Raw genomic sequence first — 13,588 nt, 5'->3', positions numbered from 1 at the left:
AAAGACATCTGGATGGGTACATGAATAGGAAGGGTTTAGAGGGATATAGACCGAGTGCTGACAAATGGGACTAGACTAATTCAAGATATGCGATTTTTGAGAAGATTTGTAGCTGAGATTGAGGTTCAGGTTGTAAGTTTGCTTGCTGAGCTGGTACGTTTGTTTTCAGCCATTTTGTCATCATGATGCTCGGTAACATCGTCAGTGAGCCTCCAGTGTGAAGTGCTGAAGTTCTGTCCTGCTTTCTATTTATGTATCCTGGTCTGTTACGGTAGGTGACATCATTTCCGGTTCTTTTCCTCAGAGGTTGGTAAGTGGGGTCCAAATCGAAGTGTTCATTGATGGAGTTCTGGTTTGAGTGCCAGGCCTATTGGAATTGCCGTGTGTGTCTTTGTTTAGCTTGTCCTAGGATGGAGGTGTTGTCCCAATCGAAGTGGTGTCGTTCATTGTCTGTGTGTAAGGATACTAGTTGGTCATGTCTTTTGGTGGTGAAGGATGTTGCAGTTTACAGAGGGACATAGATAAGCTGCAGAGCTTGGCTAAGAGGTGGCAAATGGAGTTTAATGCGGAAACATGTGAGGTGATTCACTTTGGAAGGAGCAACAGAAATAAAGAGTTCTCGGCTAATGGTAAGATTCTTGATTTGGAGATGCTGGTTTTGGACTGGGGGTGTACAAAGTTAAAAATCACACAAGACCAGGTTATAGTCGAGCAAGTTTATTTGGAAGCTCTAACTTTCAGAACGTTGCACCTTCATCAGGTAATTGTGGAGTTTAGGATCGTAAGACACAGAATTTATAGCAAAAGTTTACAGTGTGATGTAACTGAAATGATACATTGAAAAAGACCTGGATTGTTTGTTAAGTCTCTCATCTTTTAGAATGACCATGTTGGTTTCAGTTCTTTCATATGTAAATCGCAGACCTTTTTTTGAAGTTACATTCTCATGTGAACTTTAACAATGTCGGCCCAGATAATGCATTGAAGGTGTGAGGTGCCCTGTGTGAGGCTGTTTGTGCCCCAATGTTCAGACTGATTCTAATCTAAAAAAAAGGGACTTACAGAATCTTACATGGATTCATGCAGTTTTTGAGCAAAGTAAAATGTAACTCTGCAAGTACAGATTCACCCCACAAACTTATATATGTGTGTGTGTGTGTGTGTGTGTGTGTGTGAAGGGGGGGCGCGGTTATGAGGGTCTGTGAGAGAGTGTGTGTATGAATATGAATGTGAGTGTAAAGGGGTGTAAGTCTGTGAGAGGAGGCATGTGTGGGTGTGAGTGTGGGAGTGGATGCATGAGCGTATGAGAGAGAGGTTGTGTATGAGTGAAGGTCTGCGTGAGTGTATGGGTGTGTGTGTATCTGTAGGAATGTCTGTGTGTGAGTGTGTGTGTGTGTGTGTAGTGGTAGGGTCACCTGTAGTGTGATATGAACCCAAGGTCCCAGTTGAGGCCATCCCCATGGGTACCGAACTTGGCTGTCAGCTTCTGCTCGGCCACTTTGCATTGTTGCCTTTCCCTCAGTCTGCCTTGGAGGATGGTCACCCGATGATCCGAGGCCGAATGTCTCGGACCACTGACATGTTCTCCGACTGGGAGGGAACACTCCTGTCTGTTGATTGTTGTGTGGTGTCCATTCATCCGTTGCCATAGCCTCTGCTCGGTCTCATCAGTGTACCATGCCTCAGGGCATCCTTGCCTGCAGCGTTTGAGATAGACACTGTTGGCTGAGTCACATGAGTACCTGCCACGTACATGGTGGGAGATGTCCCCACCTGTAATGGTGGTATCCATGTCCACACTTTGACACGTCTTTCAGTGTCTACCGTGACAGGGTTGTATGATGTTGTCCTGAAAGCCGGGCATTGACGCCACTAACTGCCGGCTCAAAGTGGAGAGGATCTCCAAGAAAATCACACACATTGACACAGACATCAAGTTTCGAGAGAAAAGCAGGAAAGCTCCCAAAAGGATTACGGATCGCTAACCCACTCAAGTCGACCTGCAACACAGACTACGCAGAGAGACTTTGCCATCGCACCTCTCGCAAACTCCTCAATCATCTTGTGCACCAACTCTACAGCGGGCGCCACAATCTTGAAATTAAGATGGAGTCCACACTCTCAGCCTGCAGTCAGGATACAGTAGAACAGTTATTGCCAAACAGGCAAGGCGACAAAACGTACATGCACACCAAGAACAAGAAACTGGAGAAATTTGGCATCACCACCAGTCGTAGCCAAGCCTGCCCTGGCACCACGGGGAAGAGGGTTGTCAACTTATCGGACCACACCCTTCAACCAGAAGATATTGAAGTGCTTAACGTGGGTCTCAATTTCTGGCCCACCACCAAAATGGACCCTATGGTTCTTGCAGTAGACATGGAGGAATTCATCAGATAAATGAGACTACGGGAATTCTTTCAAGATGCCAGCAGTGATCCCAATGAGCCCACTGAGGAATTGGAACAATCATCACAGGGATCTGTAGAGAGCAACCAAAGAAAGAGTCAACTTGGACCCCACCAGAGGGTCATTGCCCTGGGCTTGACATGTATGCTCAAACGTCAGGAAATATATAAATGCCAGGTTCATCAGTTGCACCCACAAGGTAGAGCAAAACATCACCTGATCACAACGCAACATCATCCATGCTCAAAACCAATCACGACATTGTCATCAAACCAGCAGATAAAGGAGGAACCATCATCATTCAGAATAGAACAGATTACTGCAAGGAAGTGTACCGACAACTGAACAACCAGGAACATGACAGGCAACTACTGGCCGATCCGACCAAAGAACACATTGATCAGGACTTAGGACCCAGTCCTTCAGAGTTCCCTACGCGCCCTCATCCCACGTACTTCTCGCGTAGGCAACTTCTACTGCCTTCCGAAGATACACAAAGCCAACACACCAGGACATCCCATCACATCAGGCATTGGGACCCTGTGTGAGAACGTCTCTGGCTATGTCGAAGTCATCTTGAAACCCAATGCGCAGGGGACCCCCAGCTTCTGTTACGACACTACAGATTTCTTACAGAAACTCAGAACCCAGGGATGAGTCAAATTGGGAACATTCCTCGTCACAATGGATGTTTCAGCACTCTTCACCAGCATCCCCTACAAGGATGTCCTATAAATCGTCCGCTTTATCCTTGACCACAATGTTTTCACCTGTGACAACCAGTTCTTCATCCAGACACACAAAACAGCCATGGGGACCAAATTTGCATCCCAATATGCCAACATTTTCATGCACAGGTTCGAACAAGATTCTTCTCTACACAGGACCTCCACCCAACACTATACACCAGATATATTGACGACATTTTCTTCCTCTGGCCCCATGGTGAGGAGTTACTGAAACAAGTACACAGCGATATCAACGAGTTTCATTCCACTATTAGACTCACCATGGACTACTCTCTAATATCTGTCTCAATCTTGGACACATACATCTCCATCAAGGATGGGTAACTCAGCACATCACTCTATCGCAAACCCACAGATAACCTCACAATGCTACACTTCTCCAGCTTCCAGCCAAAACATATTAAAACAGCCATCCCCTATGGACAAGCCCTACGCGTACACCGGATCTGCTCAGATGAGGAGGAACGTGACGGACACCTGAAAGTACTCAGGGATGTCCTCACAAGAACGGGGTACAATGCCCAACTCATCGACCACCAGTTCCAATGTGCCACAGCAAGGAACCATAATGACCTCCTCAGGAGACAGACACGTGCTGCAACCGACAGGGTACCCTTCGTTGTCCAGTACCTTCCAAGAACCGAAAAACTACACCATGTTTTTTGCAGCCTGCAGCACATTATCATTGAGGATGAGCACCTCGCCAAGACCTTCCCCATGCTGCCACTTCTTGCCTTTAAACAACCACCAAACCTGAAACAGATTATTGTTCACAGCAAACTGCCCGGCTTTCAGGACAACACCATACAACCTTGTCACAGTAGGCACTGCAAGACGTGTCAGAGTGTGGACACAGATACCACCATTACGGGTGGGGACACCTCCCACCATGTACGTGGCAGGTACTCATATGACTCAGCCAACGTTGTCTATCTCATATGCTGCAGGCAAGGATGCCCTGAGGCATGGTACATTGATGAGATTGAGCAGAGGCTACGGCAACGGATGAATGGGCACCGCCCAACAATCAGCAGACAGAAGTGTTCCCTCCCAGTTGGAGAACACTTCAGCGGTCCGGGACATTCGACCTTAGACCTTCAGGTGACCGACCTGCAAGGCAGACTTTGGGAAAGGTAACAACGCAAAGTGGCCAAGTACAGGCTGATCGCCAAGTTCGGTACCCATGGGGATGGCTTCAACCGGGACCTTAGGTTCATGTCACATTACACTAAACTGCACTACACACACACACACACACATAGAGGTTTGTGGGGTGAATTTGTACTTGCAGAATTACATTTATTTTGCTCAAAAACTGCATGAATCCATGTAAGATTCTGTAAATCCCATTTTTTAGATTAGACTCAGTCTGAACGTAGGGGCACAAACAGCCTCACACAGGGCACCTCACACCTTCAATGCATTATCTGGGCCAACATGGCACCTATTGTTAACGTTCACTTGAGAATGTAACTTTAAAAAAGGTCTGTGGTTTACTTATGAAAGAATTGAAACCAACATGGTCATTCTAAAAGATGAGAGACTTAACAAACAATCCAGGTCTTTTTCAATATATCATTTCAGTTACATCACACTGTAAACCTTTGCTATAAATTCTGTGTCTTACGATCTTATATTGCACAACCATCTGATGAAGGAGCAGCGCTCTGAAAGTTAGTGCTTCCAAAAATAACCTGGTGATGTGTGAAATTTAACTTGGTAAGATTCTTGGTAGTGTAGAGAGATCTCGGTGTCCATGTAAATAGATCCCTGAAAGTTGCCACCCCGATTGTTAGAGTTATTAAGAAGGCAGACGGTATTTTAGCTCTTATTGGTAGATGGATTGAGTTGCTGAGCCATGAGGTCATGTTGCAGCTATACAAAACCCTGGTGTGGCCACACTTACAGTACTTGCTTACAGTTCTGGTCACCACGGTATGGTAAGGATGTGGAAGCTTTGGAAAGGGTGCAGAGGAAATTTACCAGGATGTTGCCTGGTATGGAGGGAAGGTCTTATGAGGAAAGGCTGAGGGACTTGAGGCTGTTTTCGTCAGAGAGAAGTTTGAGAAGTGACTTAGTTGAGACATATAAGACAATCAGAGGGTTCGATAGGGTGAACAGTGAGAGCCTTTTTCCTCGGATGGTGATGGCTAGCAGGAGGGGACATAGCGTTAAATTGTGGGGTGATAGACATAGGACAGTCGCCAGAGGTAGGTTCTTTACTCAGAAAGTAGTAGGGTCATGGATCAGTAGTAGACTTTAAGGGCATTTAAATGGTCGTTGGATAGGCAGACGGATGAAACTGGAATAGATGGGCTTCAGATTGACATCGAGGCCGTAGGCCCTGTATTGGACTGTAATGTTTTATGTTCTATGTAACCCTGGAGGGATGAAAAAGTTTGTTGACCTCCCTCTTAGTGCTGGGCATTCCTCCAGATGGATCGGACTGCTTTTACCCAGGTGGTAAACTTGGACCAGGCTGGCATGGTAGTCCTTGAGGAGAAGGAACTCCCATCTCTGCACCAGCCTATCCTGCAGGTGGTCTAGGTGCCTGCAAGAGTCAGGGACTGACAGTGGCTATCCGGGTGCACAATGGGCTTTTAAAGATGGCTCTGTTAAAAAGGATGCTGGGTGAATTCTGAACCAGAACAAAACCCCAAAGGACTGCAGATGCTGGAAATCAGAAACAAACACAGAAATTGCTGGAGAGACCCATCAGGTCTGGCCTCACCGATGGAGGGAGAGCAGAGTTATTATGTTGGCTCCAGCGACCCTACTTCTGAATTCTGAGATGGCCACTCAGTGGCTTTCGCGAGAAAATGCATGACGTTTCATCGTGATGTACCTTCCAAAAAAAAAACCGCCCAACACAATTTGGACAAAAACGTGTAAGTTTCAGCCCTCTGTTACAAATTTGTTACAACAATAATACTACCCAAGAAATAGAGACAGCAAACAATGGGCACCAGTGTTCCTCGCCACAATGGAGAAGAATGCAGAAGTTTGCCATCAATCATTCATAGACTGGGATTGGGTTTTGCATTTGAAAGCCATCTGCAAGTCATTGCATTTTACTGGAGCGATCACTCTATAGCTTGGAGAGATTGCTTATTAGCAATCTGGCTTCGAAGTAAATTGATGTTGTTTGCTGTTAGTCTTACCCATCTCTAGCTCATGAAGTGTTGGAGACTCTCCTCAGAATGCACAGCACAAAGGTGTGAATGTTACTCATGTTCACCACGTAGTGAGGAGGATGTGGTGCACATATTTCTCGTTGTTTGCAGTAGAAAGTCAGAGCTGCACCCTCACCCACTATTAAAGTTGTGTAGTGAGACAGAGCTCTGACACCTCCATCTCAGCATCAGTGAGGTTCAGCCTCCACACTCGCCTGTTAGATTGGACTTCAGGTCGACCAGGCAATAGTCTGCTTCTCCCTGTGGGGAAAGGGAAGGTTGGATCCTGCTCCTGGATCAGGCTGCTAGCATCATTTCAGTCATTACCACCACTTTCAGACAAGCATCGAGTTAAAGCTTGGCTGCCGCTGTGTGAAGGGCTCTCTCTCTCTCTCCCTTTTAGCATGCTGCTCTACACTGCCCTCTTGGATTGTGTGCATCAGGAAATGTTCCCTGCAATGTAAGTTTACAAGCAATCTGCATTCAAAGTGGACTGACTCAACCTAGAGGCTATATCGTGCATTGAACCAAATTGTTTTGCATTGCACTTTGTGAACTGCCACGTTTCAGTGGGTTTTATTGTTTTGTGAATTTATGAATATGGAAGGCAGTTTATGAATTAGTAGAAGGTGTAGCCCACTGGGTCCCTTCCTGTTTGCTGTGCTGTTCAATAAGATTAAGCTTGACCTCACTGTGGCCTCACATCTCTATTTCCACCTACCTTCCCCCCCACCCCCCCCACCTCTCCAAAAGCATTTGACTGCCTTTTCAGTCAAGGATCTTCCTACCTCTGTGTTAAAAATGTACAATGACGGCGTCTTCTGCACTTTCTGGCGAACACAAGGCTCATGGGCCTCTGAGAGAGGGTAATTTTTCATGCCCTCCGTCATTAACAGGATTCTGCTTATTTTTAAACTGTGTCCCCTAGTTTTGCTCAATTCCATGAAGGGAAACATCCCCCCCAGCATCGACTCTGTTGCCTCAGGATCTCATACATTTTAATAAGATTACCTCTCATTCTTCTAAACTCCAAAGGGGAATACAGACCCAACTTGTCCAGCTGTTCCTCATGGCATTGCTCCCCCAACCCCAACCCCAACACAGCTATCACTTCAGCAAACATCATTTGAACTGTTTCTAACATACTTGCATCCTTTTTTAAGTAAAATAAATTTTCTGAAAAAAAATCACATTGGTTGGGATTACATATGATTTTCATGGTGAGTGATGTTAACATTGTGTAATGGAACATTTTCCACTTCTTGCATTCCTTGTCAGCTTTAAGCATTCCTAGTTAACAAGGGTGAGATGCTGAGTATATTCTGTGTGTATTGTTCAATCAAACACTTCCAGAGCAGGTACAGCACTGGGTTAGGGATAAAGAATCATAGCATTTCCACCAAGGGTCATTAAATAGTGAACAAAGCAGGGGACCAGGATTTATATTCCTCTGTTAAACTGAAAGACAGGGATCCTGTGTTACAATAATAGCATCCCTGTTTTTGGGCTATAAGTTCCAGGCTTGAGCCCCACACCAGGATTTATTGGCCATAGAAGGTGTGCTTGTAAGAGGGCCAAACGTTTCATTGTCAGCTTGTAAGTGCTTCCAAAATGCCTGCTGGGTAAGATGTTAAGGATGGGAGACTTCCCGACTCAGCCATCCCGCAGAAGGCAACGGCAAACATTGGAGGACTTTGCTCAAAAGTAAGGACAGATCAAATGGACACTCACAGTGTGACCTTTGCAAACACAGATGGAAGTATGGACAAGCACACTGAAGGGCATGGAGACCAACTATACTGCCTCTCGTAGCCATCCCTCTGTTTGATTATAACGTACAGAGTATACCACATTTCTGCAGTGAAAAAGAATGAAACAGAATATGCTTGAGGCCATGTTTGACCCTGAAACGTGCTCAGTCTGTCTCAGCTTACCCTTAAAGGGGAAGGTGTTCCAAATATTTTAGCGGCACCTGAAGCTGGCTGTTCTGTGCTGCTACTTAACGGTGAGCACACAAGTGGTTTTCTCCACTCACAGGACACTGCTGTCCAGCTGGAATGCTTTTCTGTCTCCCACACAAATGAGTAACACAATATGAGTTTCAGTGTCAGCTTGATGTCAGGTACATGTCATTCAACTCAACAATTTGCAGGTCATCTCAAATGACATGCCGTTGTGGCTGTTTGCAGTGGGAAGCAAGCCAATTGTGTTTAATCAGTCTTTGCCTACAACACTCAGAATATAACTATATGTGAATCCGACAATGGACATTTGTTAAGTAATCCAGACTGTAAGTATTTCATTCAAAACCAATTTAAGATCATCAGTCTGACTCACTATGCATCTTATAGAGCCACATATATTCACACACAGCACACAGGTTCAGTGTTGATAAAAGGAATTTATGTATACATTGAGCCTTTTTCATTGAGAGAAGATTATGGAGATGGCATTCCCCATGTCAGTGACCCGGATCAACCAAAGTATACCAGCCTTGTCTAAGGTTAGTCAACTAGTTAAACTGGACAATTAACAGATCTGGCTGTATCTCCGTGCCAACATAGTCCGAGTGATCAGTACTCTCTTCTCATTAGTGTTCCTGCACTCTGGTGCTGGTGTGTGCAAGATGGGAAGCTTTAACTTTGTGGACTCCCCAGCTAACCTCCCCTACCAGTTCCAATTAATGTGTTAAAAATCTCAATCAATGGCCTCTTAATCTTCAAAGTTCCAGGGAATGCAATTCTAGTTTCTGTTATCTCTTCTCACAATTTAACCTTTGTAGTACAGTGACCAGATTTTTGTGCCCCCCAAAAAATAGAAATGGGTATGAGGATTGCTAAAAACATGAGGCTGCAGGACCAGAATTTTGGATATCATTTCTAGAAAAGTTGCTGATGTAAACCTCACAGAGGCAGGAACAGATTTGGCTTGTAATCTCACACACACATTGTGTAATACAGGGTTCACAAAGGACAGACCTAGAGTGTTAAACTCCACAGACTAAAGGTTGATCTGACAGGGTTTAGATGTAGGTTTTTCTAGTTGGAGTTTTAAGTTAGCTTACACCTCTTAGAAGACTCTAACATAGATTACTCAATTTTATATATATAAATATATCTCACACTCACCAGGATCTCACTGAACAATCTCCTAATTAATATATAACCATCACCAGTTCCCAAGTTCCATTTGATCTCAGGCATTGCTGTGAGGCCGTACTAAATGATAACCTACCTCTTTTTCATAAAAAAAAATTATATTCGATAATAATGGAAAATGAGCAAAAGTGATAGTTCAGAGTTACACCATAGTATATTTCTGCTTTTTTTTGTGTCCATTTGAGTTGTAATGTCCTTTTACTGGTATTTCTAATAACTTCTTAGAGCTGGTTCCTTTTTTTGTAAATTAATCAGGGAGCTGACAGTCGCTATCCACGAGGTCAATTCCTGGAATGGCAGGATTGCCTTACACGGAAAGACTGAAGCGACTGGGCTTGTATACCCTTGAGTTTAGAAGACTGAGAGGGGATCTGATTGAAACGTATAGGATTATGAAAGGATTGGACACTCTGGCAGGAGGAAACATATTTCCGCTGATGGGGGAGTGCCGAACCAGAGGACACAACTTAAAAATACGGGGTAGACCATTTAGGACAGAGATGAGGAGAAACTACTTCACCCAGAGAGTGGTGGCTGTGTGGAATGCTCTGTCCCAGAGGGCAGTGGAGGCCCAGTCTCTGGATTCATTTAAGAAAGAATTGGATAGAGCTCTTAAAGATAGTGGAGTCAAGGGTTATGGAGATAAGGCTGGAACAGGATACTGATTGGGAATGATCAGCCATGATCATATTGAATGGCGGTGCAGGCTCGAAGGGCTGAATGGCCTACTCCTGCATCTATTGTCTATTGTCTATTATCTATTGTCTATTTCAATTTGGAGATTTCGCCATTCTCCACTATCTGTTTTAAAACTGCAATATCAATCACAGTCTGTTCATTCAAGCATTTTGCTGAGTGTATGTTATCTTGTCGTGACTTCTCATTGAAGTAGCACTCAATGGGAGTTGCTACTAAATTCCTTTTTAGAATTTCTTTCAGTTTCTTTGATAAATAATGCACCACATCTACTTCCCCTGAAGGAGCGAGAGTTTCTGCTGCTAAGGTACTTTTCACTCCTCTCTTGACCTTAGCTTCCCAAGTTAAAGGGCTTCCTCTCTCACAAGAAAAATGATAAACCCTTCTGCACTTTAGAACCCTCATAGATCTTTCTGCAAGAAGGATCTCTTAAAAACACTGTGTTTCATCATCATAGCATTTTCCAATTATGGAAATTTCAAAACACTTTATTTTTGGTTTTTTAAAATCTTTTATTTGTCCAAGTAATGTATTCAACCAGAGTTTTTTTTTTACAATTATCCTAAAATCTTCAAAACTGATATCTGGTATTGTTTGGGTGCCCAGTCAATTTTGCTGTCCAAGTAGACATCATAATGCCTCCATTTCCATTTTGGAAGACATTTTTTTTGCGAAGCCTAATGTTGACCAACTGTACTGGTGCTATCATTTTTCAAATACGTTTTCTGATGAAAAGTGCCCAAATTCTGCTTTAAGCCATTTTAAAATGTCCATGCCTCTTTGGAGAGTGAAGAAGCACTTCCCTTTTGAGTTGATCTTCCTGTGGAAAGGTAACCTTAATATCAATTGATCTACACTCCCAACTATTTGCTGCTAACACTACTGAGGAAATCTCCAAAATTGCTCTCTAACATACCTTCTATCTCTTTCTGGATTGCTACATTTTGATCCTCCCTTTCAACACTTTGTGATTTCTTTCTAGACACATTCATTTCCAAAGGCACTGTTTGCAATTATGTTGTATTGTCTTTGCTTTCCATATTTGTGCTTCATGTTCGCAATCTAAAGACCTAACCTCCTGCTCTCTCGTCCTGTACAAACAGCCAGTTGTTTTATTTTCCAATGGCCTTCCTTGCTGTACATATATGGGTCCTATTCCTCCTTTGATAAGCTCCATCTAGTAAGTAGTTAACTTTAGTACCCACTTTTGGGAGTAGTCCTTTGGATTCAATGGCTTCATTGGGAAGTACATTGGCTCAGTGGTTAGCACTGCTGCCTCATAGCTTCAGGACCTGGGTTTGATTCCACCCTGGGTCTGTGTGGAGTTTGCACATTCTCCCCAAGTCTACATGGGTTTCCTCTGGGTGCTCCAGTTTTTCCCCACAGTCCAAAGATATGCTGGTTAAGTGTATTGGTCATGGGAAATGCAGGATTATGGGGCTAGAGTAGGAGTTTGGTTCTGGGTGGGATGCTCTTTGGAGGGTCAGTGCAGACTTGATGGACTGAGTAGCCTACTGGATTAGTGGTGCTGGAAGAGCACAGCAGTTCAGGCAGCATCCAACGAGCAGCGAAATCAACGTTTCGGGCAAAAGCCCTTCATCAGGAATAAAGGCAGTGAGCCTGAAGCGTGGAGAGATAAGCTAGAGGAGGAGGAGGTGGGGAGAGAGTAGCATAGAGTACAATGGGTGAGTGGGGGAGGGGATGAAGGTGATAAGTCAAGGAGGAGAGGGTGGAGTGGATAGGTGGAAAAGGAGATAGGCAGGTTCGACAAGTCCGGACAAGTCAAGGAGATAGTGCTGAGCTGGAAGTTTGAAACTCGGATGAGGTGGGGGAAGGGGAAATGAGGAAGCTGTTGAAATCCACATTGATGCCCTGGGGTTAAAGTGTTCCGAGGCGGAAGATGAGGCGTTCTTCCTCCAGGCGTCTGGTGGTGAGGGAGCGGCAGAATGGGAGGGGGAGTTGAAATGTTGGGCCACGGGGCGGTTTGGTTGATTGGTGCGGGTGTCTCGGAAATGTTCCCTAAAGCGCTCTGCTAGGAGGCGCCCAGTCTCCCCAATGTAGAGGAGACCGCATCGGGAGCAAAGGATACAATAAATGATATTAGTGGATGTGCAGGTAAAACTTTGATGGATGTGGAAGGCTCCTTTAGGGCCTTGGATAGAGGTGAGGGAGGAGGTGTGGGCGCAGGTTTTACAGTTCCTGCGGTGGCAGGGGAAAGTGCCAGAATAGGAGGGTGGGTTGTAGGGGGGCGTGGACCTGACCAGGTAGTCACGGAGGGAACAGTCTTTGTGGAAGGCGGAAAGGGGTGGGGAGGGAAATATATCCCTGGTGGTGGGGTCTGTTTGGAGGTGGCGGAAATGTCAGCGGATGATTTGGTTTATGCGAAGGTTTGTAGGGTGGAAGGTGAGCACCAGGGGCATTCTGTCCTTGTTATGGTTGGAGGGGTGGGGTCTGAGGGCGGAGGTGCGGGATGTCGACGAGATGCGTTGGAGGGCATCTTTAACCACGTGGGAAGGGAAATTGCGGTCTCTAAAGAAGGAGGCCATCTGGTGTGTCCTATGGTGGAACTGGTCCTCCTGGGAACAGATACGGCGGAGGCGGAGAAATTGGGAATACGGGATGGCATTTTTGCAAGAGATAGGGTGGGAAGAGGTGTAATCCGAGAACCTACTTCCACACTGTAGGGATTCTATGATTCTGATTCTCCAAATGGATCTATCATTTGCAGTCGGTTGCAGCACAAAGATTTTCCATTCAATACTTTTTCAACAATTGTTTGCTTAATCATAGCATATTTCACTGGACACTACATCTGCACTGGTAAAATCATTTTACAGGGAATGACGACTTTATAAAAATTTTTTTGTGTCATTATCCCCAAATTTAAAACTGTTCGAACTCTAAAATTCCTGAGCTAGTTCCATAATAAAATCCTGATTACTCAGAGAGTCTAGGTAGAATTTTAATCAGTCTATTGCACGCACTGCAGACATGTATCTGCCATCTATTGCTACACAATTGAAGGATGCTTCTATCACCACATTCATCATTGGATTGATCCATCTTGTGATTAATACAATGCCCGCTTTATGATCCATGTCATCGTTGTTTTCCTCTGAATCTTCTGTTTCAAGTTTAGTTTTGATTGCTGTTTGGAATAGTTCATGGTTTAATGCTGCTTTGAATCACACAAAAAAAACAATTGATTGCTATACTCTGGGCATTTCTGAGATTCATTCTTTTATTGTAAATCTGAAATTCTCTTAGCTCCATTTCTTTTGGTTAATGTTCTTGTTTTGTACTGTCTCCTGTGATCTATATCTAGGTGGTCATGCCACACGGTTAACAATATGTCCTCCATTTTCTGTCATATTGCTAACTGCCCCATTTGTACCAAGAATGT

The sequence above is a fragment of the Chiloscyllium punctatum genome, chromosome 12, assembly GCF_047496795.1.
Source record: "Chiloscyllium punctatum isolate Juve2018m chromosome 12, sChiPun1.3, whole genome shotgun sequence".
NCBI lineage: Eukaryota > Metazoa > Chordata > Chondrichthyes > Orectolobiformes > Hemiscylliidae > Chiloscyllium > Chiloscyllium punctatum.
This window is presented reverse-complemented; position numbering follows the sequence as displayed.